Source organism: Leucopleurus acutus, assembly GCF_964270905.1.
Source record: "Leucopleurus acutus genome assembly, chromosome: 15".
Classification (NCBI taxonomy): Eukaryota; Metazoa; Chordata; class Mammalia; order Artiodactyla; family Delphinidae; genus Leucopleurus; species Leucopleurus acutus.
In genome coordinates this window covers 30,033,384-30,056,012 of record NC_139157.1, presented here as the reverse complement: position 1 = coordinate 30,056,012, position 22,629 = coordinate 30,033,384, and the positions used below count along the sequence as shown (strand labels likewise).

The window sequence follows — 22,629 nt, the reverse complement described above, 5'->3', positions numbered from 1 at the left end:
TTTCCCAAACCACTCTAAAACTTAGAGGCTTAAAATAACAACAGTCATTTATTTTGGTCCCCAAACTGCAATGTGGGCAAGGCTAGCAGGGACAGCTCTTCTTTGTTCCATGCAACATCTGATGGGGAAGTTAGCTGGGGTCTGAAGGATTTACTTCCAGGATGACTCATTCATATTGGCTGTGTTAAAGAAAAAAACTATTCAGTGACATTTGTTAATGTTGGTAAGGCATAGTTTATTCAGGACTATCACCATAAGGATGGGAACTATTGCAGTGGGCTTTAACACTGGGGGAGAATGTTTGGGCTCAACTCTGAATACAGCACATGCAAGTGGAAATTTGTAGCCAAGGAGAAGGGTTGAGGGCAGTGGATGGAAATTTACTAAGAGGAAACATCAGTGGTAAGGGGGATACTGGCTAAACTAACCTAACAGGATTCCCACTGAAGACAGGCCAGGGTGATCAGACATCACCTGGGGAATGATGGCAGATGAGAAACTTGATCAGATATCAAGGGTGATCAGATATCAGGGGTAGAGGAGGTTCTGGTTAAACTGACTTAGCAGGGTCCTTCCTAAAACTAGATTTTACAAGGAAGTGCACAGACAGGCCCAGGAAAAAGTTCAGGAGCCTGACTAAAGTTTGTTCAAGCAAAAAATCTTTGTCAGCTGGCAAGATGGTGCTGGTTGTCAGTTTAGGAGTTCAGCCAGGGCTGTGAGCTGGGACCTTTAGTTCCTTTCTATATGAGCTACTTGAGCTTCCTAGAGGTATGGTGGCTATGTTCCAAGAGCAAGAGTCCCAAGAGACAGGAAGTAGAAATTGCCAGTTCCTTAAGGTCTGAGCACAAAAGCACAGCAGCATTTCCTCTGGCTGTGGGTCAGGCAATCACACAGACTAGATTCAAGAGAGAGGAACATGGACCCACCTCTCAACAGGAGAATGTCAAGAATTTTGAGGCCATGTTTTAAAATTGACCTACCAGCCTTCTTTACAGTCAATCACAGAACCTCAGGACAGGTGTCAAACTATGGAACTGTCTTATGGAAATGACTAGAATGAATGTTACTGATGTTTGGGGCTGGAAATATAAGTGGCTCTCCTGATGGTAGGCCTGGCCTATGTGTACAGATGAGTGTAGTCTTCACATAGATAGCATTCAGGTTAAGGTAAGAAAGGGTGAAACGAATCACTGGAATTGTTTGGCATGGCTGGAAGTTAAATATGGAGCCAAGGAAGGTAATCTATTGCTGAAACCCTGAAAGTAACTACCCTCCTAATATCCCAGCTGGGTCATAGAAATGTCCTCACCTGACTGGGCCATCAGGAACTGGCCTCTCATTCCTTTTTTCTACTCTGGTTTTGTGATAGTGCCAAGTAGTCACTGCCACCCACTTTTGCCCATGAATGTGGATAGAAATGGGATTTGGAAGTAGGGTGAAAGGTTGACAATGGACACATTTTTGGACCAGATCAAAGACTAAAAAAGTGACTGGGGCAAGTGTGGGTAAAAGGTAAGGGGTAGTTGGTGTGCTCCTTGGTTTATACCAGACAATGAAAAACTTAGATTTTCCACCACAAGTCTGAATACATTCATCCACCTAAAGTGTTCTCAAGGTTAGAACCACAAGTAAATAATGATTTGAAATATAAATTTTTCTTCTGAGACTTTTTTAGGCTAATTTTTAACTATGTTTTGTGCCAACCATATTTTCTGGGAATCTTTTTCCGTTTAACTGATTTCCATCCACCATTAAGGAATTATTTTAATTGATACATTTGCTTTGTTACCTGCTTCTGATGGAACTGTCATTTTAGACACCTCTAGATTCAGTTGTCCGTTAGACATACATTAAGTATATCCCATGGATTGTACTTGGCCTTAGAGATCCTGGCTATTGAGATTTTAAATGAAAAATATATTTCATGAGAGAGGTCCAACAATGCTGTGGGAACACAGTGAACAGGAATAAGCTTTGCCTTGAGAAGTTGAGGAAAGCTGCATAGAGCAGGTGACATTTGAGCTGAATCCTGATGGATGGGTAGGAGCCCGCTAGTTGGAGAGAGAAGAAATAACATGTTCAAATGTCCAGAGTTGTGAAAAATTCATGGTATGTTGTGTGATAGAGAGAAGTTTGATGAACTGACTCAATGGGGAGCAATGTGATTGGTGAGGTGCTCTTTCTCTTGTCATTTTTTTTTCTGATCTAGACCGAGAAGAAAAAATTCCAGAGAAGTAAAGCACTCTTCATCACAGACGAAAATCAGCCCCAGTAAGAATCCCCCATGCCTGTCTTGGGTACTGTAAAGAACAATATATGCTGTACCAAGGAGTTTGAACTTCCACTTACAGGCAAAGGAGTGGGTGACTTTAAGCAGGTGGATGAAATGATCGTATGTCTTGGACAAGGCAGTGGCTAGGAGGCGATGGGCTATATAGATGTGACAGAAATGGAGGAGGCAGAGTCAACATAATTTACTGTTTTATTGTTTAAGGAGGAGACTGACAGAGAGAAAGGGAGGCATTGAGTTTGGACACTTGGTACTATGATGATATCATTTGCGGACAAACAAGGGGGAGATTTTTGGAGGAGTGGGCAATGAAAGAGATGATGGGCTAGTGATGCCTGAGGAGTCTGAAGTACGTCCAGGTATTGTTATGGGTCAGATGCCCAGGAGAGGTCACGATGACGTTTGTGTGCATGTAGGGCAGTAACTGTTGAAGTCGTGGAAACAGGTATCTTTTAACATTCTTTTCTTTCCAAAATATTTTGAACTTAACTCCTTCATTCTATTTAAGATAATGCTTGTGTACTTTACGTATCTTTCTGGACTTTAAATTGAGTTTTAAATAGATTCTGTACAATTTGGTTGATTTGACAATATATCAGTACTTCTCAGAACCTTGCTTCCGGATAACTCTATTGAAGATGGTTTGGGGAAGTCACGTCCTTTTAATGGTTATATACTCTCCTTTTAATCTCCGGGTTCAATGGTGCTTCACCCGTTCTTACCTCATTCCCTTGACAAACATTTTTTTTTCTTTCAATTTTCTCTTTCTTTTCATTCTCTTGACTCTTACGAATGATTACCTTTAGTCTAAGGCTTTTCTCACTTTGTTGTATGTCTCAGAAACCAGTCATTCTTAGTCATCTTAAGATTTCTCTTTAAGAAATGCTTCTTTCCTTTTTCCATATTGGTGAGCTGTCCACAGGCCTCTGGTTACTGTTACTTGTTTTGGAATTAAATGAGTTTACATTGTTGAAGAATCCTCTGCAACCTATCGCCATTATTCAGCTCCTTATAGAAATGCCAGTAGAAGTTATAGGAAAGTTGTAGCTATTATGTGCTGTGCTCCACTGGGCATGTTGGTTTCAGTAGCAATAGCAGCAGTAAACACAGACTTGTATATGTTCCAAGCACAACTTTAAGGGTGATATATATATATACATATATATATATATATACATATATATATATATGTATATATATATATACACATATATATAAAGTCACTTGATACTTACTGCAGTACCATCAGGTAGGTATTATTATTATTCCCACTTTACAGCTTAGGAAAGTAAGACACATCGAATATGATGTCCAAGGTATCCAAACTAGTGAACAGTCAACAACCAGATTCCTCTCTGTACACCAAACCTGCCTTTTGCTTCATCACCTTGGTACCCATAGGTTGTTCTTGTTCAATCATAGTGTCTTGCAAACGTGCAGCACTGTTTTTTAAGTACTGTGGGTGCTGGCACCTTTTCTAAAATCTAGATAATGTCACAATCACATAAATGCAGTAGGTAGTCTCATTTACCTAGGTCAAACTCACAAATACTATGGATGACTTGTCATAGGAAACAAGTCCTTGAATTTGACCTCTGTGAGCTCCACGTATGCTCATCACCTGTGGCTTTTTCTCCTAAAATCCCATGTGGCTGAGGAACTCTTATTGAAACCTCATTCAATGATTTAGAGGAAGTCAGTGAACACTTCCTGTTAACTCTGCCTTCCCAGTGTCAAAAATATGCAAAAGCATAGATGAACACCGTGATGTTTGTTGTCTAAGACACTCTTCTGAAAGTATCTACAGAAACTACCCTCTGAGTTATCCTGAGGATTTAATTGGATCGGTAGGCTATTATTGGTCATTCTGATTACAGCATAAATTACTATGACCACTAAGGCCTGATCAGTATTATGAAGATTATACTTCTTTTTGTTAGGTGGCCAAGGGCAATCTGTTTAAAATATATTCCCTGATGAATATTTCATATTCTATCACCGTGCAGCCAAATGACACTTCTGTGTGAAAATTTGGAAATAGCAAATTTACTATTTTTTGGAGAGTCATGGTAATTAATAAAGATGACTTTTTTTTTGCAATGTGTCTATTATGCTTAACTATTTAAGAAAAATGTTTGCTTTTTAATGTCTTTTTTTAAAAAACATCTACATACAAAAATAAACTTATGTGCCAATATATTGCACTTGACCAATTTCAGTTACTGGTTATGAGAGAAACCATTTCAAGAGCAGTATCAAAATTCTATACATTCTATGAATTGTATTTCTGATGGTGGGAGTTGAAATGTGAATGGTCAGTAAAGATTTCTTCTATTTTCTGATTCTATCAGCTGCGTTAAAGGCAAAAATCATGTGGTCCACTTTCTTATTATTATCGGAAACAAGATCATCTAGAATATTTTTCTCTCTCTTTTTTAAATCTTGTGATTCTCCAAAGTATATCAATCACTGCATTACATCTTATTTTTCATTAAAAAAAAAATTGCCAGGGGTTCTCTTTCAATTTTGGTCAAACAACTCTGTACTTGATTGCTTTAGGTCAAATCCACATAGAGTTTCTGAAGTGGGCTCCACGCTGTCTCCATACCTGAGAGAATACTAGATTTCCTGCTTCCTCATTTACATGAGTTCTCAAAGTCAGCATTTTGCTAATGACTTATAATGAAAACGATCCTTTTAAAAGGAATGTCTTGCTATTGCTATGGGCAGGAGGCATTTTGGGTGACTGAACAGTTTAAGCCATCTTTCTATTTGAGAATAAATGATGAACAGGAATTTGAATGGGTTACCAAGTTATAAATTAATCTTGAGGTACTCAACTGATTGTAAACCACCTGAGCTTTCCTCTCAGCTTTTAAATCATATGATATCAATCTTTGCTCATTTTCCTCTGGGTAATTTGTTATTATGCTTATGGTAACCAACTCCACGAGACATTAACCGGCAATCCACATTACCAGTGAGTATACATTACAGTGCTAAAATAAAAATAAACTCATTGAAGAAATAGCTGGAGATCTCAACCATGCTTTTCCGTCTGCAAAATGGCATGACAGTTTGGGAATTTGTAACTGAAAATAAATTTAATTATGTCACTACCTTGCTGCTGCTAATTAATGCCTGAGATGTGTATCAAGAGGGCAGCACAGACCCGAGGTGGAAGAGAGGGCTCATTACAAAGCAGGATGAAGAAGTGGGCTGCCTCTCTCACTCTTACTATCTGAAGGAACATTTAAATTAGATCCTGGAAATTCCCCTTTCTGTTTATATTAGCGAGATATTTTTCTCTTTTCTTTAGTGGAATAGGGAAACAGCTTTATAACATTTTGCATCGCCTGCATGAAATGTTTTGCATACCTGTAACCTTTCAATTAATGTTATTTATGTTTCAATAAACCGCCATGCTACTTTTCCAGATGTTCTAATCCTTCATGTAAATGAATTTATTAGATCCAGCCACCAGACTCAATGAAATCTGCCAAATTCACTGTCTGGGCCACATACCATGGCGTTTAAGCTATATTTGCATAAGCTTGTTCTGTAAGTGTAATCTTATGTATCATCTGCAGAGTTAAAGTTTCACTAATGTAAATCCCTGACAAATCAAATACAGATGTAGCTTTTTGCCCTCAGGGTTGAGCCTGTCAATTCTCTGCTCTCACATCGACCTCCTCCTCTTGGCTTGGGCACCCCATCCTCAACGTTTGTTTTGTTTTTTTCAAGAAGACTAATCTTTTAAAATTGTTTATGTAAATACATTGCAGGTACTAAACATGGTAGTGAACAATGGTTGCCCTGATCTTGTTTTCGTCATTCTGCAGACCGAAATAAGTTTGGCAAGTCATTTGAGGGGAGGTGGCTGTACCACCTGGAAAAATTTGCCCTGCCAATCAGTGGATGGCAGACAGATTGTTTCAGTTTGCCTAGAGATGTTTTAGATAAGGAGGAGTCAAGCTCAATAAATGGATTAATGTCAGCCGGCAAATTCCATAACGTGGCCAAGGTAAACTCAATAATGGGCCAATAGGGAAGCGGGAGGGTTGGCTTGAAGAGGCTGGGGTGGAGTTGGGGGAAGGGTCCATCTATTCGTGCCCAATCTTTTTGGTTATTGTCACAACCTCAGTGAAAGGCAGGCTTCTATTTTAGTTTCAGTGATTAGCTTCACAAACTCTTGACAGGTTTAAGCCCTGTATAAAAAGAGGGAAAATATGACTGCTGAATGTGGAAGGTGTTAGTGTTCTTTGGGTTTGTTTTTGATTATTTTAAAGTCTAAATATGTTTCCTCTGCTGGTGCCCAGTTGCTATTTATTTGGCTTTAGCCTTTGATCCCCCTTATGCTGGCACATCATAAAAAACATATTCCTGCTCAAGTCTTATATTATGTAGTTTGTTGCTGCTCAGGGTGTTCACCAGGCAGGGCTGTACCCACTGAATAAACCTCTCTTTGTTTTTGATAAACTCCAGGTGTTTATCACTATAAGTTAGTAATGGAGTGAACCGCAAGAAGCTAACTGGAAAAAGAAGGAATTGAGGAAAATTCTGAGTTTGATAACTTAGGAGTCTGTCTTCTGGCAAAACCCTCAAGGGAATAAATAGTCTAAGAAAAGGGGGCCTTGCTTCTGCTTCCTAATCTAGTTGGATGAAATTGGGGTTTTAGTAGGCATAGATGTTCATTCATTTTATTTCTTCTGTGAGTTTCTCTGAAAGTGGCCCACAAGCCTTTTTTCCCCCGTGCATTTTCATCATGGTACTGAAATGAATAATGATGGTGATTCCAGAAGAGATTACTGATATGTGTATTCTTGATCTCAGCTAGAGGGATTAATGCCAGAAGCAATTTTCTACCTGTGGTAACTTTTTCTTTCCTCTTTTGAGGTGGGAGGACAGGGGACAGCAATAATATTGGCATGAATGTCTAATAACTAGTGAAAGTAATCAGAAGAGTTCCCCTCTTTTCCTTTCACTTTTCAATTAGAATTCTTATTTTTGTATTTCTTTTCTGTTCAAACAGGCATGCTTTTAGGGGGTTAGAGGGCAATTTAAGGGCATTTTGTGACTGTGAACAAGATTATTGAAAAGTTTGCCCATTTGGAAATGTCTACTTTCCTTTCTCTGTTTATACAAACATATATGGTTCCTTCTGTGTTAAGGATCAAAGCTATATTTTGGACACCTTCAGGACCCAAGAACTAAGGTCAAGTCCTCTGGGAAATGCAAATTTGCTATCAGTAAACTCAGACTCCTGATTTTTCATAAATTATTTGTTCATCTGGTCTAAGTATTACAGTCTTAGGCATAATAAAAATTTGTGGGCAAATAAGAAGATTGTGGGGTTAAAAAAGCACTCAGACAAAGTGTATTAAAAAAAGATACAGAGTCTAAGGAATATACATTCCATAAAGTACTACTATGATGAAATAAGAAAGTACTACTTTAAGAAAACTTTGAGCACGTGCTAGACATTGTTCTAATATCTTTCCATGAGTTAAGACATTTAATTCTCCCACTGACTGATCTATGAGGTAGTCACTAATATTATCTTTATCTGTTGAGGAGGAAACTGAGGCATAAAGAACTCAGCTCGTTTGCTCCAACAACAAGAGAATGGCATAGACAGGAATAAATCATAGGCAGTTTGGCTCTAAAGTTTGGGTTTTGTGCCAGGTTTGTGTAAGATGCAAATAAGAATGGGTTAAATTTCCTAACTTCCAGAAATGTATGCTGCTTAAACAGAATTTTTAGTTAACAATATTTTATTTGAAATGTTTAAGAGAAATAAGCTTCATAAAATGGATAATTGAATGCTAAATGTTCTATTATCTTGCTTGATGTTTTTACCACACAATATATAGTGGGACTGACATGATACGTCAACTCAAAAGTTAACATGTTTGACTTTCTCTGCACAGAGTTTTATAATATCATTTAAAAACTCAATTTGGTGTCTACTTTCCATGTCTAAATAGTGTGAACAATAAATGTCTATATTTCATCTCAACCAAAAATAGTACTCATAGAAACACAATTTAAAGAGACAAAAATCTATTCTTACTTTGATCTTTCCAGAGCAATAAGTTGTTTGCCCTTTCTTTCTTTCTTTCCTTTTCTTTCTCTCTCTCTCTCTTTCTTTTTCTGGACTACAGTGTTAATCCGATTGAAAGTCGTCAACCTCAAATTAGGTTTTTAAATTCCCCAGATAAAAAAATTAAGAAATTCCTACTTCTTTATTATCTTAGAAAAAAAGAGTAGCTATTAAGTAGAAATTGGAAAGAAAATCAGACCCTAAAGAAACTCTTCAGTTAGCTGTCCCAAAGGAAAAGGAATATTTAAGACACCAGCAATCGGGTTGGGCATTTGAGTCCTCTGTTTATGTGCCAATAAAAGGACTAGGTTGGCATTCTTTTAAATGAAGTTTTATTTTATTATTATTCTTTTTCTGGCTGCACCACATGGCATCTTAGTTCCTGGACCAAGGATCGAACCCATGGCCCCTGTAGTGGAAGCGTGGAGTCCTAACCACTGGACTGCCAGGGAATTCCCTTGGTTGGCATTCTTAATAACCACACACCCCTACTTATTGAAAATACATTTTCCTGTTTGGAGCCATGTGGTTGAGAGGGAAGGACTGAGAAGGTAGCAAAAATTTTGTTTTTAGGATGCACTATTTGGAAGTACTGTGTTCTTGGGCCCTCTTCACAGACATTTCTGGATCCATTTATATTCTATTTATGAAGACACATAGTCCTTTTTGGACATGCTCCCACCTCTCTACTCCACAACACACAAATTGTTTAAAAGTGTACGTGAACAATGGCAGAATATGGCATTTCTTTCTTTCTTCTTTATGTTTCTCAGAATATATATGGTGGTATTTACATGTGTGTGGAGCAGGTCTTCAGGCATTTCTGTAAAGGTCAATACAAAGGGGTTGAAATTGCCCCTGGATAGTCCATGCAAGATGCCCTTTTAGGTACCTTGCCGTTCATGAGTTTTACCTGGCTAAAGCTTTTCCCAGGAGTGGACCTGGGCTTAGCATGTAGGTCAACAGAAAATCCGCCATTTAATCTGCTGGAGCCCTATCCAGCAGGCTTTGAACTTAACAATTCTCCCATGGAGAGTACACACAGCTGGTGCCAAAAGACCAAGGGTGGCTCCAAACAAGGCCAGGGTTTCCTGCTCGTTTGCACTGTGATGAAGAGTCGAGGAATAAATCACTTCTTCTCTCACTCCAAGCTGCCGCCTACTGCAACGCCTCCCACAACAGTGATAACAACACCCACCACCAGGGCAGCAGCACCGGCAGAAAGGTGCACACCCCTAGTCTCTCCTTGCGTTTATCGCTGCCTCCCCTTTTCCTCTCCAGCTGCCCAATTCTTATCATAGATTTTTGTCTCAAGAAACAATATTTGGAGAATAACACCCAAAGGATATGCATTTTATCCATGTCTTCAATTTTTCTAACATTTGCCAGTCTACAGACAGTTGTATACTTTACCAAATTATTTTGTTACCCAGTGGAATTTACTGAACTGTATTTGGCATCATGCCCTCAGTAAGCACTGAGGCAGGTGAGGAGAAGCATTCATAAGAAATGATTGTAGTCTTCTTTTCTTTTAATTAAAATTTTTTAATTTTATTTTATCTTTGGCTGCGTTGAGTCTTTGTTGCTCTGCGTGGGCTTTCTCTGGTTGTGGTGAGTGGGGGCTACTCTTCGTTGCGGTGCACAGGCTTCTCATTGCAGTGGCTTCTCTTGTCATGGAACACGGGCTCTAGGCATGAGGGCTTCAGTAGTTGTGGCACACAGGGTTAGTTGCTCCAAGGCATGTGGGATCTTCTTGGACCAGGGCTCGAACCCGTGTCCCCTGCATTGGCAGACAGATTCTTATCCATTGTGCCACCAGGGAAGTCCCTGTAGTCTTTATTGAATCAATGTTCTTAAGTGTGTTGTTTATCAGTGTCTTCTTTATGAGTCCCCAAAGAGATATTTCTGTTAAGCCTAGGCCAGGGAAGGCTGTCCTCCTGATCAACTCGTATATTTCTATCTTACGGACAGGAGGCATCTTATGACTGCTAACTCAACAAATATTCAAGTAAACAAAATCTTAAGATCGTAGCAAGAATATGCAACTTTCATGTTGCTGCCAAGTATTTCATCAAACAAATGAGCTCCAATTCATTTGAAATAAAGCTGTTCTATCACTGATCATGAAACATGCCAAAGTCTTTAAATGCTGTGGGGAAAATTGTCTGGGTTTTGGCATTTCCATTCATGAGAGATATCTATGCTTCCAGGTAGATGAGAATGGTGATGATGATGATTTTTTTTTTTTTAGGAGATTTTGTTTTTTTGTTTTTTCCTTTTTTAATCTACTCATATGATTTCAAGGATTTTTGCTTTTGGTTAATTAGTAAGAAATTGGAGGTACTGAGGAGGTAAATGGTAATTTAGAAATTCTGTTGTGCTAAGGCAGAGAAATTTATCAAAGTAAAGAAAGAAAATAAATCCCAGGGACTACCAGGCTCCAGAGATTCTACCGTAGTATTGAAATTTTAATTGGCTGATTTACTTTATATCAATTTCATTTGAATCAAAAAGGCATAGGCTTTAAATTGGGAAAGACTGGACTTTGAAAAATAAAGAACAAAAGACTTGAAAAATTAGGGACAAAAATTAACCTCAGTACCCATGGAATAGTGGTCCTGGATCAGCAGCCTCAGCATCACCATCACCTATGGACTTGTAAGAAATGCAGATTCATCTAAGACAATACAAACTCTGGGAGAGGGGCCAATAATCTTTTTAGTAAGGCCTGCCAGTGATTCTGATGCTCGATATAAAAGTTGGAGAACCGCTGCCCTAGAACAAATCTAAAATTACCCTATGATGATGGTACTGAGTCAAACATTCTCTCACCCAGAATGATTATTCATAGGCCTGATCTCTCAGAAGGAATTGTTCCAGGCTATGGTATAAAAAAATACCACTTAGGGAAGTTTATAGCAATATAATCCTACCTCAAGAAACAAGAAAAATATCAAATAAACAACCTAAACTTACACCTAAGCGATTAGGGAAAGAAGAACAAAAAAACCCCAAAGTTAGCAGAAGGAAAGAAATCATAAAGATCAGATCAGAAACAAATGAAAAAGAAATGAAGGAAACAATAGCAAAGATCAATAAAACTAAAAGCTGGTTCTTTGAGAAGGTAAACAAAATTGATAAACCATTAGCCAGACTCATCAAGAAAAAACAGGGAGAAGACTCAAATCAACAGAATTAGAAATGAAAAAGGAGAAGTAACAACTGACCCTGCAGAAATACAAAGAATCATGAGGGATTACTACAAGCAACTATATGCCAATAAAATGGACAACCTGGAAGAAATGGACAAATTCTTAGAAAAGCACAACCTTCCGAGACTGAACCAGGAAGAAATAGAAAATATGAACAGGCCAATCACAAGTAACGAAATTGAAACTGTGATTTAAAATATTCCAACAAACAAAAGCCCAGGACCAGATGGCTTCACAGGTGAATTCTATAAAACATTTAGAGAAGAGCTAACACCTATCTTTCTCAAACTCTTCCAAAATATAACAGAGGGAGGAACACTCCCAAACTCATTCTACGAGGTCACCATCACTCTGATACCAAAACCAGACAAAGATGTCACAGGAAAAGAGAATGACAGGCTAATATCACTGTTGAACATAGATGCAAAAATCCTCAAAAAATATGAGCAAACAGAATCCTACAGCATATTAAAAGGATCATACACCATGATCAAGTGGGGTTTATCCCAGGAATGCAAGGCTTCTTCAATATACACAAATCAATCAATGTGATACACCATATTAACAAACTGAAGGATAAAAACCATGGGATAATCTCAATAGATGCAGAAAAAGCTTTCGACAAAATTCAACACCAATTTATGATAAAAGCTCTCCAGAAAGTAGACATAGAGGGAACTTACCGCAACATAATGAAGGCCATATATGACAAACCCACAGCCAACATCATTCTCAATGATGAAAAATTGAAACCATTTCCTCTAAATTCAGGAACAAGACATGGATGCCCACTCTCACCACCATTATTCAACATAGATTTGGAAGTTTTAGCCACAGCAATCAGAGAAGAAAAAGAAATAAAAGGAATCCAAATCAGAAAAGAAGTAAAACTGTCACTGTTTGCAGATGACATGATACTATACATAGAGAATCCTAAAGATGCTACCAGACAACTACTAGAGTTAATAAATGAATTTGGTAAAGTAGCAGGATATAAAATTAATGCACAGAAATCTCTTGCATTCCTATACACTAATGATGAAAATTCTGAAAGAGAAATTAAGGAAACATTCCCATTTACCACTGCAACAAAAAGAATAAAATACTTAGGAGTAAACCTACCTAAGGAGACAAAAAACCTGTATGCAGAAAACTATAAGACACTGATTAAAGAAATTAAAGATGGTACAAACAGATGGAGAGATATACCATGTTCTTGGACTGGAAGAATCAATATTGTGAAAATGACTATACTACCCAAAGCAATCTACAGATTCAATGCAATCCCTATCAAACTACCAATGGCATTTTTCACAGAACTAGAACAAAAAATTTCACAATTTGTATGGAAACATAAAAGACCTTGAATAGCCAAAGCAATCTTGAGAAAGAAAAATGGAGCTGGAGGAATCAGACTCCCTGGCTTCAGACTATACTACAAAGCTACAGTAATCAAGACAGTAATATACTGGCACAAAAACAGAAATATAGATCAATGGAACAGGATAGAAAGCCCAGAGATAAACCCACACACATATGGTCACCTTGATAAAGGAGGCAAAAATATACATTGGAGAAAAGACATCCTCTTCAATAAGTGGTGCTGGGAAAACTGGACAGCTACATGTAAAAGAATGAAATTAGAACACTTCCTAACACCATACACAAAAATAAACTCAAAATGGATTAAAGATCTAAATGTAAGGCCAGACAGTATAAAACTCTTAGAGGAAAACATAGGCAGAATGCTCCATGACATAAATCACAGCAAGATCCTTTTTGACCCATTTTCTAGAGAAATGGAAATAAAAACAAAAATAAACAAACGGGACCTAATGAAACTTAAAAGCTTTTGCACAGCAAAGGAAACCATAAACAAGACAAAAAGACAACCTTCAGAATGGGAGAAAATATTTGCCAACGAAGCAACTGACAAAGGATTAATCTCCAAAATACACAAGGAGCTCATGCAGCTCAATATCAAAAAAACAAACGACCCAATCCAAAAATGGCAAAAAACCTACACAGACATTTCTCCAAAGAAGATATACAGATTGCCAACAAACACATGAAAGAATGCTCAACATCACTAATCATTAGAGAAATGCAACTCATAGCTACAATGAGGTATCACCTCACACCGGTCAGAATGGCCATCATCAAAAAATCTACAAACAATAAATGCTGGAGAGGGTGTGGAGAAAAGGGAACTGTCTTGCACTCTTGGTGAGAATGTAAATTGATACAGTCACTATGGAGAACAGTATGGAGGTTCCTTAAAAAACTAAAAATAGAACTACCATATGACACAGCAATCCCACTATTGGGCATATATCCTGAGAAAACCATAATTCAAAAAGACACATGTACCACAATGTTCATTGCAGCACTCTTTACAATAGCCAGGACATGGAAGCAACCTAAGTGTCCATCAACAGATGAATGGATAAAGAAGATGTGGCACATATATACAATGGAATATAATTCATCCATAAAAGGAAATGAAATTGAGTTATTTGTAGTGAGGTGGGTGGACCTAGAGTCTGTCATACAGAATGAAGTAAGTCAGAAAGAGAAAAACAATTACCGTATGCTAACACATATATAGGGAATCTATAAAAAAAAAATGGTTCTGATGAACCTAGCGGCAGGACAGGAATAAAGACGCAGATGTAGAGAATGGACTTGAGGATATGGGGAGGAGGAAGTGTAAGCTGGGATGAAGTGAGAGAGTGGCATAGACATATATACACTACCAAATGTAAAATAGATAGCTAGTGGGAAGTAGCTGCATAGCACAGGGAGATCAGCTTGGTGCTTTGTGACCCCCTAGAAGGGTGGGATAGGGAGGGTGGGAGGGAGTCGCAAGAGGAAGGGGGTATTGGGATATATGTATACATAGAGCTGATTCACTATGTTATACAGCAGAAACTAACACAACATAGTAAAGCAATTATACTCCAATCAGGATGTTAAAAAAAAATTACCACGGACTTCCTTGGTGGTCCAGTGGTTAAGACTTTGCTTTCCAATGCAGGAGGTGAGGCTCTATCCTTGGTCGGGGAGCTAAGATCCCACATGCCTTATGGCCAAAAAACCAGAACATAAAACAGAAGCTGAATTGTAACAAATTTAATAAAGACTTTAAAAAATGGTCCACATCAAAAAAAAATCTAAAATAATAAAAATAAACAAACAAAAAAAGCATGAAACCATTGTACAAATCTTCCAGCCTCCCCAGCCCCAAGGAAAATATTTCTCAGAGCATCTTCAGGGCAACTGAGCCCCAGTTTTCTACTGGGGTTATTTGACTATTTGCAAACTTCACTGACTTTTCTCCCATCTCACGTCTCTGATTTTCTCATGTAAGTTTCCTGGCCTCACTTTCCCAAATAAACCAGCTGTACCCAAATCTGAGTCACAAGGTCTGCTTTTCAGGAAGTAAGCTGGAAATCAAAAAGGCAATGCTGGGCTTCCCTGGTGGCGCAGTGGTTGAGAGTCCGCCTGCCGATGCAAGGGACACGGGTTCGTGCTCCCGTCCGGGAGGATCCCACATGCCGCGGAGCGGCTGGTCCCGTGAGCCATGGCCGCTGAGCCTGCGCGTCCGGAGCCTGCGCTCTGCAATGTGAGAGGCCACAACAGTGGCCCGCGTACCGCAAAAAAAAAAAAAAAAAAAAAAAAAAAGAATGCTGTAAACAACAAACACATTTAATGAGACATAAGTTAAAAAGAAATGTTAAAAAAAATACTAGATGAAGGATCACTGATCAATTTATATATTCCCCTGCATTACAAGGTATTGATTCAAACAGAGAAGTTATACAAATTTTATGAATCATCAATACATTTATCTCCATATGGTACTTTTTCTTCAGAGAGGGAACAGTTTGCTATGATCTGGTGAGCTTTTCAGTGCGTATATATTAGCTGTGGCTAAACTGGCTGAACTGTCACGCCCAGAGGTCTCCTGGGGGAAAGGTCAGACCTTGTGATTTAGAATTGCTGAGCAGCACCTCTAGAAACATGGAGTATTCATAAAAATGGAAGTTAGTCATACAATACTTATTAATTCTGTCTTTTGCTAGTTTTTTTTTTGTTTTGTTTTTGTTTTTTTTTTTTTTTTTTTTTTTGCGATACGCTGGCCTCTCACTGTTGTGGCCTCTCCCATTGCGGAGCACAGGCTCCGGACGTGCAGGCTCAGCAGCCATGGCTCATGGGGCATAGCCGCTCTACGGCACGTGGGATCTTCCCGGACTGGGGCACGAACCCGTGTCCCCAGCAACGGCAGGCGGACTCTCAACCACTGCGCCACCAGGGAAGCCCTGTCTTTTGCTAGTTTTGAAATTATGAAAATCATAATGTTCATTCTATAAAATAAAAACAAACATTATAATATTTTTTCAAAGGAATATTAAAGCCTCTTATGGTTCCCATCACTTCTCGCCATCTTGCCAAAGTCCTGCTTACTTATTTATTCTTCAGAGGTAGTTACTGTGAATTTTGGGGGTCTAGTAGCTTTCTAGAATTTTTCCAGCCTATGGAAATGTAAAAATATAACATTTTTTAGCACGAATTAAAATATATATCCTATTTTGCTACTTGTTTTTTTTCCATTAAATTATATTGTGGGACAAGTTTCTGTAGCTAGAATTTTCAGAAAATATAATTATGAAGAATCAATCAATGTACAAGGTACGGTAGCTCAAGTTGCTATGTTATGAGAGGATCAAATTATTTGCTCTCTGTAGGTCTATAGTGTGGTTAGGAGAAAAGCACTGATGTTAGTGAATCAGAACAATTAAGAGCTGAATTGCCAGGGATGACTTTATGTGTGGTTTGGTAATGAAGACATGTGAGATATATCAGTTAGGCTTGATTGCCAAAAAGTTGTTTATATAAGAAGAGGCAGTTAAAATGCAAAGAATCAGGACAAGTAAAATAGAAGTGATGGTGGGATGGTCCTAAATGTTGCAACTTTTCACAAGCAGGAGCAAAGTCATAATAATAAGAATGGCAGAACTGAGCGAGGCATCTGGAAGGATAAATTAAAAGACTGGTCTGGGGCTTCCCTGGTGGCGCAGTGGTTGAGGGTCCGCCTGCCGATGCAGGGGACACGGGTTCGTGCCCCGGTCCGGGAAGATCCCACATGCCGCGGAGCGGCTGGGCCCGTGAGCCATGGCCACTGAGCCTGCGCGTCCGGAGCCTGTGCTCCGCTCCGCAACGGGAGAGGCCACGACAGTGAGAGGCCCGCGTACGGCAAAAAAAAAAAAAAAAAAAAAAAGACTGGTCTGGAGGGAAGGCGATTGTTTGGGATTAGTGGGAAACCCATTGGATTAGTGGGAGAGTGGTAGTACATTTGACAAGAAGGCAGATGAATTTAGACTTGAATTTAAATGTTTAAATAAAATACTTAAATAAAAAGAAAAATGAAGACATTATGTAATATGGCCAAGAAGGAATATCTTTCCTTTTCACACTTATCTAATAGATACCTCAGCTTTTTGGAAAGCAAACACACATACACACACAGAGCCCTTCCTTTTCAAGCAGTTTCGTAAGAAGAGTAATTTTTAACAGTATCTAGTTTTGTAGGATGCATATTTCAGTAATTAATATTTAAATTTGAACTAGCATGATTTTATTATGTGATAATCGAGAAACTCAGCTATTGATTTGCATAAGAGTTAACCCCAGGGGACTAGATGTATGGATTTAGAAACTATTTCGGGTATGTGTTGAAGTATAATTTGTATCTATATTTTTTCTAATAAGATGGTTCATTCTGAACCACAATCAACTCACCACTTGTCACTCATTAACTACTGTTCATGGTAGTAGTTTTATTTTAAAAATATACAAATGGAATAAGGCATATGTTTGGTAATTTTCCAAGACGAAACTTTTTCTGGCAAAATTATATATGTATATATAGTTTTCCTTTGGCCCACAGGATTCCTGAACATTATGACATCAAAGTATAATCATCGTTGTCTAAGATTCCAGCACTGGATAAGCAGTGTGAGCTGGTTTTGAAACTGACTGAACAGTTAGCAAGATTTGTTTACTTCTGCTTCTCAGATGAAGATCAAATGAACAAATTCCAAGCAAATGGTATAATAGAAGGAGACAAGAGAAAATGAGTAACAATATTCTGCTGCTGACCTTTCCCCCTGTATTAAGATGTGATGTTCAAGGATAAATATGATTTTCCCAAGGAAAGCAGCAGAATGTTATGGTGTTACAAATGTGTATTTTTATGCCCTTAAGCCTTGTATAATGTGGGTGATTATCTTCATAAGAGAAGACAGCACCACACTCTTCATAGGAGAAGACAGAACCTCTCCAGGCTTTATATAATAATAAAAGATGTTGGGTGTGTTTTGTTTATTCCCTTTCTAAGTACTATACAAGTTTAAATACGTGATTTGTTTAAAAAAATTCTGAAAGGATGAATTAAATCATTTTCAATAGGATGGAAACATCTTAAAGGCAGAAATTTGGAAAAAGCCAAAGATAGCCTCAATCTACACATACTGCCCAATCTACCTCAGCCTTGTTTTTCAAAATCCAGCTTGTATTTTAGGATTTAAAAGTATTATACCTAAAACTTTCCTCTCTCCCTCTTTCCCATGTTTCTTCCCTTTTTTTTTTTTTTTTTTTTTTTTTCCCAAGCTTTACGCTGTTGAGAATTTGGTCTACAAATCTGGGGCAGTTTATGGGCACCATTTGTTTTGGTCTACTAATCTTTCCCAGGCTCTCCCTATTTTTAAGACACATTCTAATTTGGAGTCACATGGATCACTTATAAGGAAATGCCTTTTTGTAATCCACTTGCCCCTACATATATTTTTATTCGTAATATTTACACAGCTAATTTGACCAGAGGAGAAACTGCTCTTGGAACATGAGTGATTTCTGCACAGAGAACAAATTTAGTTCCAATCAAGATCTCCGTGATTAGGAACGGGTGTGCAGGGTAATTTGGAATTCAGGGCAGCTACCAAGGCAGCACACACATAGATTTTTAGAGGTAGTGGTGAACTGTTGAAAAGAAACTGGCTAAGATTTGAGCATCATTTGAAGTGGAAAAAGAAAAATAGCTTGTTTTAGGGCTTCCTGCCATTTTCTTCCTTTGGTAACTGAAGTTTTTTTTTTTTTTTTTCTGTTTTGGGAAAAAAGTGAGGCACTGAGGACTCTAATCATAACAAAAAATTGTTCCTCTATAAGCAAGGGATATCTGTCCAGTACACCTCAGAAAAATCAGATATAGGAAATTATAGATGAACTCATTGCTAGGATTAGAATAAGAGGAATAGAAGATTACAGTGTTCTCTAATCCAACATGTTTGATACTGGGTTGTTTAGAACTGTTTTGGCTGCAAGTAATACAAACCTGACATAAACTGGTTTCAGATAAAAGAAAATTATAATATTACATCCTAGAAATCCCAGAAGTAAGTGAGACTTCAGGTCTGGCTAGTTTAGTAACTTGGAGACGGCATTGGGACCAGAGTTCTTTGCACTGTCACACTCTGCCTGGGACCATCCAGGCTGTTTCCTCTCCTGGGTGTGAGAGAACAGCCAGGGGTAGTCAGAACTATCCCTTCCTGGGTCACTTCCAGTGGCAGAGAGACAAAAATAATCCTCTCTTTCAAACAGGGTAAGGATCTTTCCCTTCAGTCTGGCTACACTTTTGACTCCATAGGAACAGTCAGGAGAAAGTCATGTGCTCAGGGACTCAGAGTAGTTGAGATCTACCCTAGGAGCTGGGCCGAGTCTCAGCTCCTGTTTTGTTCATTGCAGTATTGAAATACTATTTGTTTGCTGCCGTTTGTGGAAAATATTTTTGTGTGCCACAACTTAAATTTTATTCTTATTGGAGAGAATGAAGTTAGTACTGGGAAGTTAGTACTTTTACAGTATAGGATTGGGAACGGGGAACAAAGAATAAAAGTAATAGAACCATATGATATATAAATTGATTTGTGGGGTTCATCTGGGAAGCTAACCTCCTTTAAAAGTACCGCTTCTGTGGAATAATGCATTCTAAATTAAAAAAAAATCAACTTCCAATTGAGTAGGCTGTGTTTATTCCCTATATTTAACACAGAGGCTGGCATGGGAATAGGTGATCAATAAATATATGTTGAAAACATGTATGACTTTGGGAATACAATCCATTTTTAAATTAAGAATGGCTGTCTGGGGGGCTTCCCTGGTGGTGCAGTGGTTGAGAGTCCGCCTGCCGCTGCAGGGGACACGGGTTCGTGCCCCGGTCCGGGAAGATCCCACATGCCGTGGAGCGGCTGGGCCCGTGAGCCATGGCCGCTGAGCCTGTGCGTCCGCAGCCTGTGCTCTGCAACGGGAGAGGCCTGCGTACCGCAAAAAAAAAAAAGAATGGCTGTCTGCAACTCAACCCCTCTTTCAAGGAACTTTCATTGGGAGGTACGGCATATATAAGAAAGTATTAGTGATCAACAGAAGGAAGAGTATAATTAAACACTAAATCGAATACTACCAAGAACTCCAAGTATACAGTGTAGCCATTAAGATCTAAGAGCAACAAGGGACAAAGATAGAAATTATTGGCAGAATATGTATTTTTTGGAAGTTAAATGGATGTTGGACCTGAAAAACAATAAAAGGGACAATCAATATTTTATAGTATTTTAAAAACTATAACTTAATAAACTGAAATTTAGAAGAATTCTCACCCTATGTTTGGTAGTTAGGTTCTATAGCTACAGGTGTATGCTAAAAGTATCAATAATAATTTCTTAAATCAAACTGGTATTGTTAACATGTGGTCAAATACTTTTTCAGCCATGTGATTGCAATATGTGTTAGAATTTCATCAGCAATAATTTTAAGAAAAATATTTTTCAGTTTGAAGAACTCACATCGTCAAGGACAATGTCCTAGATGTACTTTCTTTCTTTAGAGCATAGCAGGACCTCGTCATGTTGGAGTAGGTCATTGCCGTTGAGTAATGAATTGAGGAACCTAGGAAGCCTCTCTTGCCTCAAAATATCTCTTCTATTCTACTGTCTCCCTAGCACAATGTCACCACCAAATAGTCATTCCTTTGAGTCAGCCTATGTGCTCTTTTGAAAAGCTAGTCATTCATCCCTTAATATAAAAATAGCCCTAATATATTCTTCCCTCTCTATAATTAAACCTGGTCACTGGGGGAATTCATTAACACATTACTGTTGATTGACACCTGCCATGAACTGGACATTATGTAAATCTCTTGGTTACAAAGATAGATGTAAGCAGTCTCTCTTTGCTTTTTTTTAGAAGCCCATCATTTAGTTAAAAGGCAAGCTTAAACACTGTGATGTGATGGGAGGTGTTGCAGGGACGGCAGTGCTGATACACATATAGGGAGGAAGGAGTGACTGTTTTGTGAGGATTTGGAAGTGTAGCATAAGGCAGATGACGAAAAGAAGGCTCTGAGCTTTGGTGGGATGAAATTTCTAGGATAAGGAATAGGGACAGATGTGGCAAGATGAAGTAAAGATAGCACAGGTCGTATCTTAATTATTTAAAAATAATTTTATACGTGAAACCTTTTATTAAAATCATCTCTTAAATTGAGACCTTCGTGTAACATTTGTTTTAAATTTAGAATCACGATTGTAGTCAAACGGGGGCCGATCCTCGCGGATGGCTGCGGCGGCGGTGATGCCGGCGGCGGCCCGCTCGCTCTGCCGCTTCCGAGGCTGCCTGGAGGGCGCGCTGCTCGGGGACTGCGTGGGCGTGGGCGCCGTCGACGAGGCGCGCGACACCGCCGACCTGACTTCAGTCTCGCGTCAGGTCCAGGATCTGGAGCCGGACCCCGGCTCGTCGGGGAGCGCGCGGCCAGAAGCACTCTGCTACACCGACGACACGGCCGGCCGTGGCCGGGGCGCTGGTGCAGTCTCTGCTGGCCAAGGGGGCCTTCGACGAGGTGGACACGGCTCACCGGTTTGCTCAGGAGTACAAGAAAGACCCTGACGGGGTTATGGTGCTGGAGTGATCACCGTCTTCAGGAAGCTCCTGAGCCCCAAGTGCCGTGATGGCTTTGAGCCGTCCCGGCCCAGTTTAATGGCAAAGGCTCCAACGGCAACGGGGGCGCCATGCGGGGGGCCGGCATCTCCCCGGCCTATAACAGCGTCCAGGATGTGCACAAGTTTGCCCGGCTCTCGGCCCAGCTGACACACGCCTCCTCCCTGGGTTACAAGGGTGCCATCCTGCAGGCCCTGGCTGTGCACCTGGCTTTGCAGGGTGAGTCGTCCAGTGAGCACTTCCTTGAACAACTCCTGGCCCGTATGGAGGAGCTGGACAGTGACACCCAAGAAGTGTCAGGTGCCCGGGAGTTGGGCATGGAGGAGCGTCGTACTCCAGCCGACTGAAGAAGATTGGGGAGCTTCTAGAGCAGAACGCAGTGACCAGAGAGGAGGTGGTGTCCAAGCTAGGGAGTGGCATCGCTGCCTTTGAATCTGTGCCCACTGCCATCTATTGCTTCCTGTGCTGCATGGAGCCTGACCCCGAGATCCCCTCTGCCTCCAGAGGACTCTCATCTATTCCATCTCACTTGGTGGGGACACAGACACCATTGCCACCATGGCTGGGGCCACTGCTGGTGCCTACTATGGCATGGAACAGGTGCCAGAGAGCTGGCAGCAAAGCTGTGAGGGCTATGAGGAGACTGACGTCCTGGCCCAGAGCCTGCACCGGGTCTTCCAGGAGAGTCTGTGAGGGCCACAGTTGCTGGGGCTCCGCCATACCCAGCAGGACCAACTACAGCTCCGATTGGAAACCCTGGGCTCCCTGCCTTGGTCTTCCTGCAGTGTGGCCGGAGTGCACCCTTGGGGCTGGGGACTCCTTTGGGGAGGTCACTGAACAGTGAGGGAGGGGCGGGTGCCTTCTGGTGCTGGGTTCCTGGCTTCTGCAGAGCCTCGGTGCTCCTGGCTCCTCTGTCAGACATAAGGGACCGGGGCCGGTTTTATTTTGGAGCAGTACCTGTGGCGTTTTCCTTT

General features: G+C 39.9%; 1 pseudogene across 1 annotated transcript in view; it reads left to right on the top strand.

Moving 5' to 3' along the window:
- LOC309972271 (ADP-ribosylhydrolase ARH3-like) overlaps positions 1 to 22,348 on the top strand; it is a 102,109-nt pseudogene extending 79,761 nt beyond the window's left edge. Inside the window, exon 2 of the transcript in view lies at positions 21,237 to 22,348. The product of the transcript in view is annotated as an ADP-ribosylhydrolase ARH3-like (transcript). The remainder of the gene's footprint in view (positions 1 to 21,236) is intronic.
- The last annotated feature ends 281 nt before the right edge of the window (positions 22,349 to 22,629 follow it).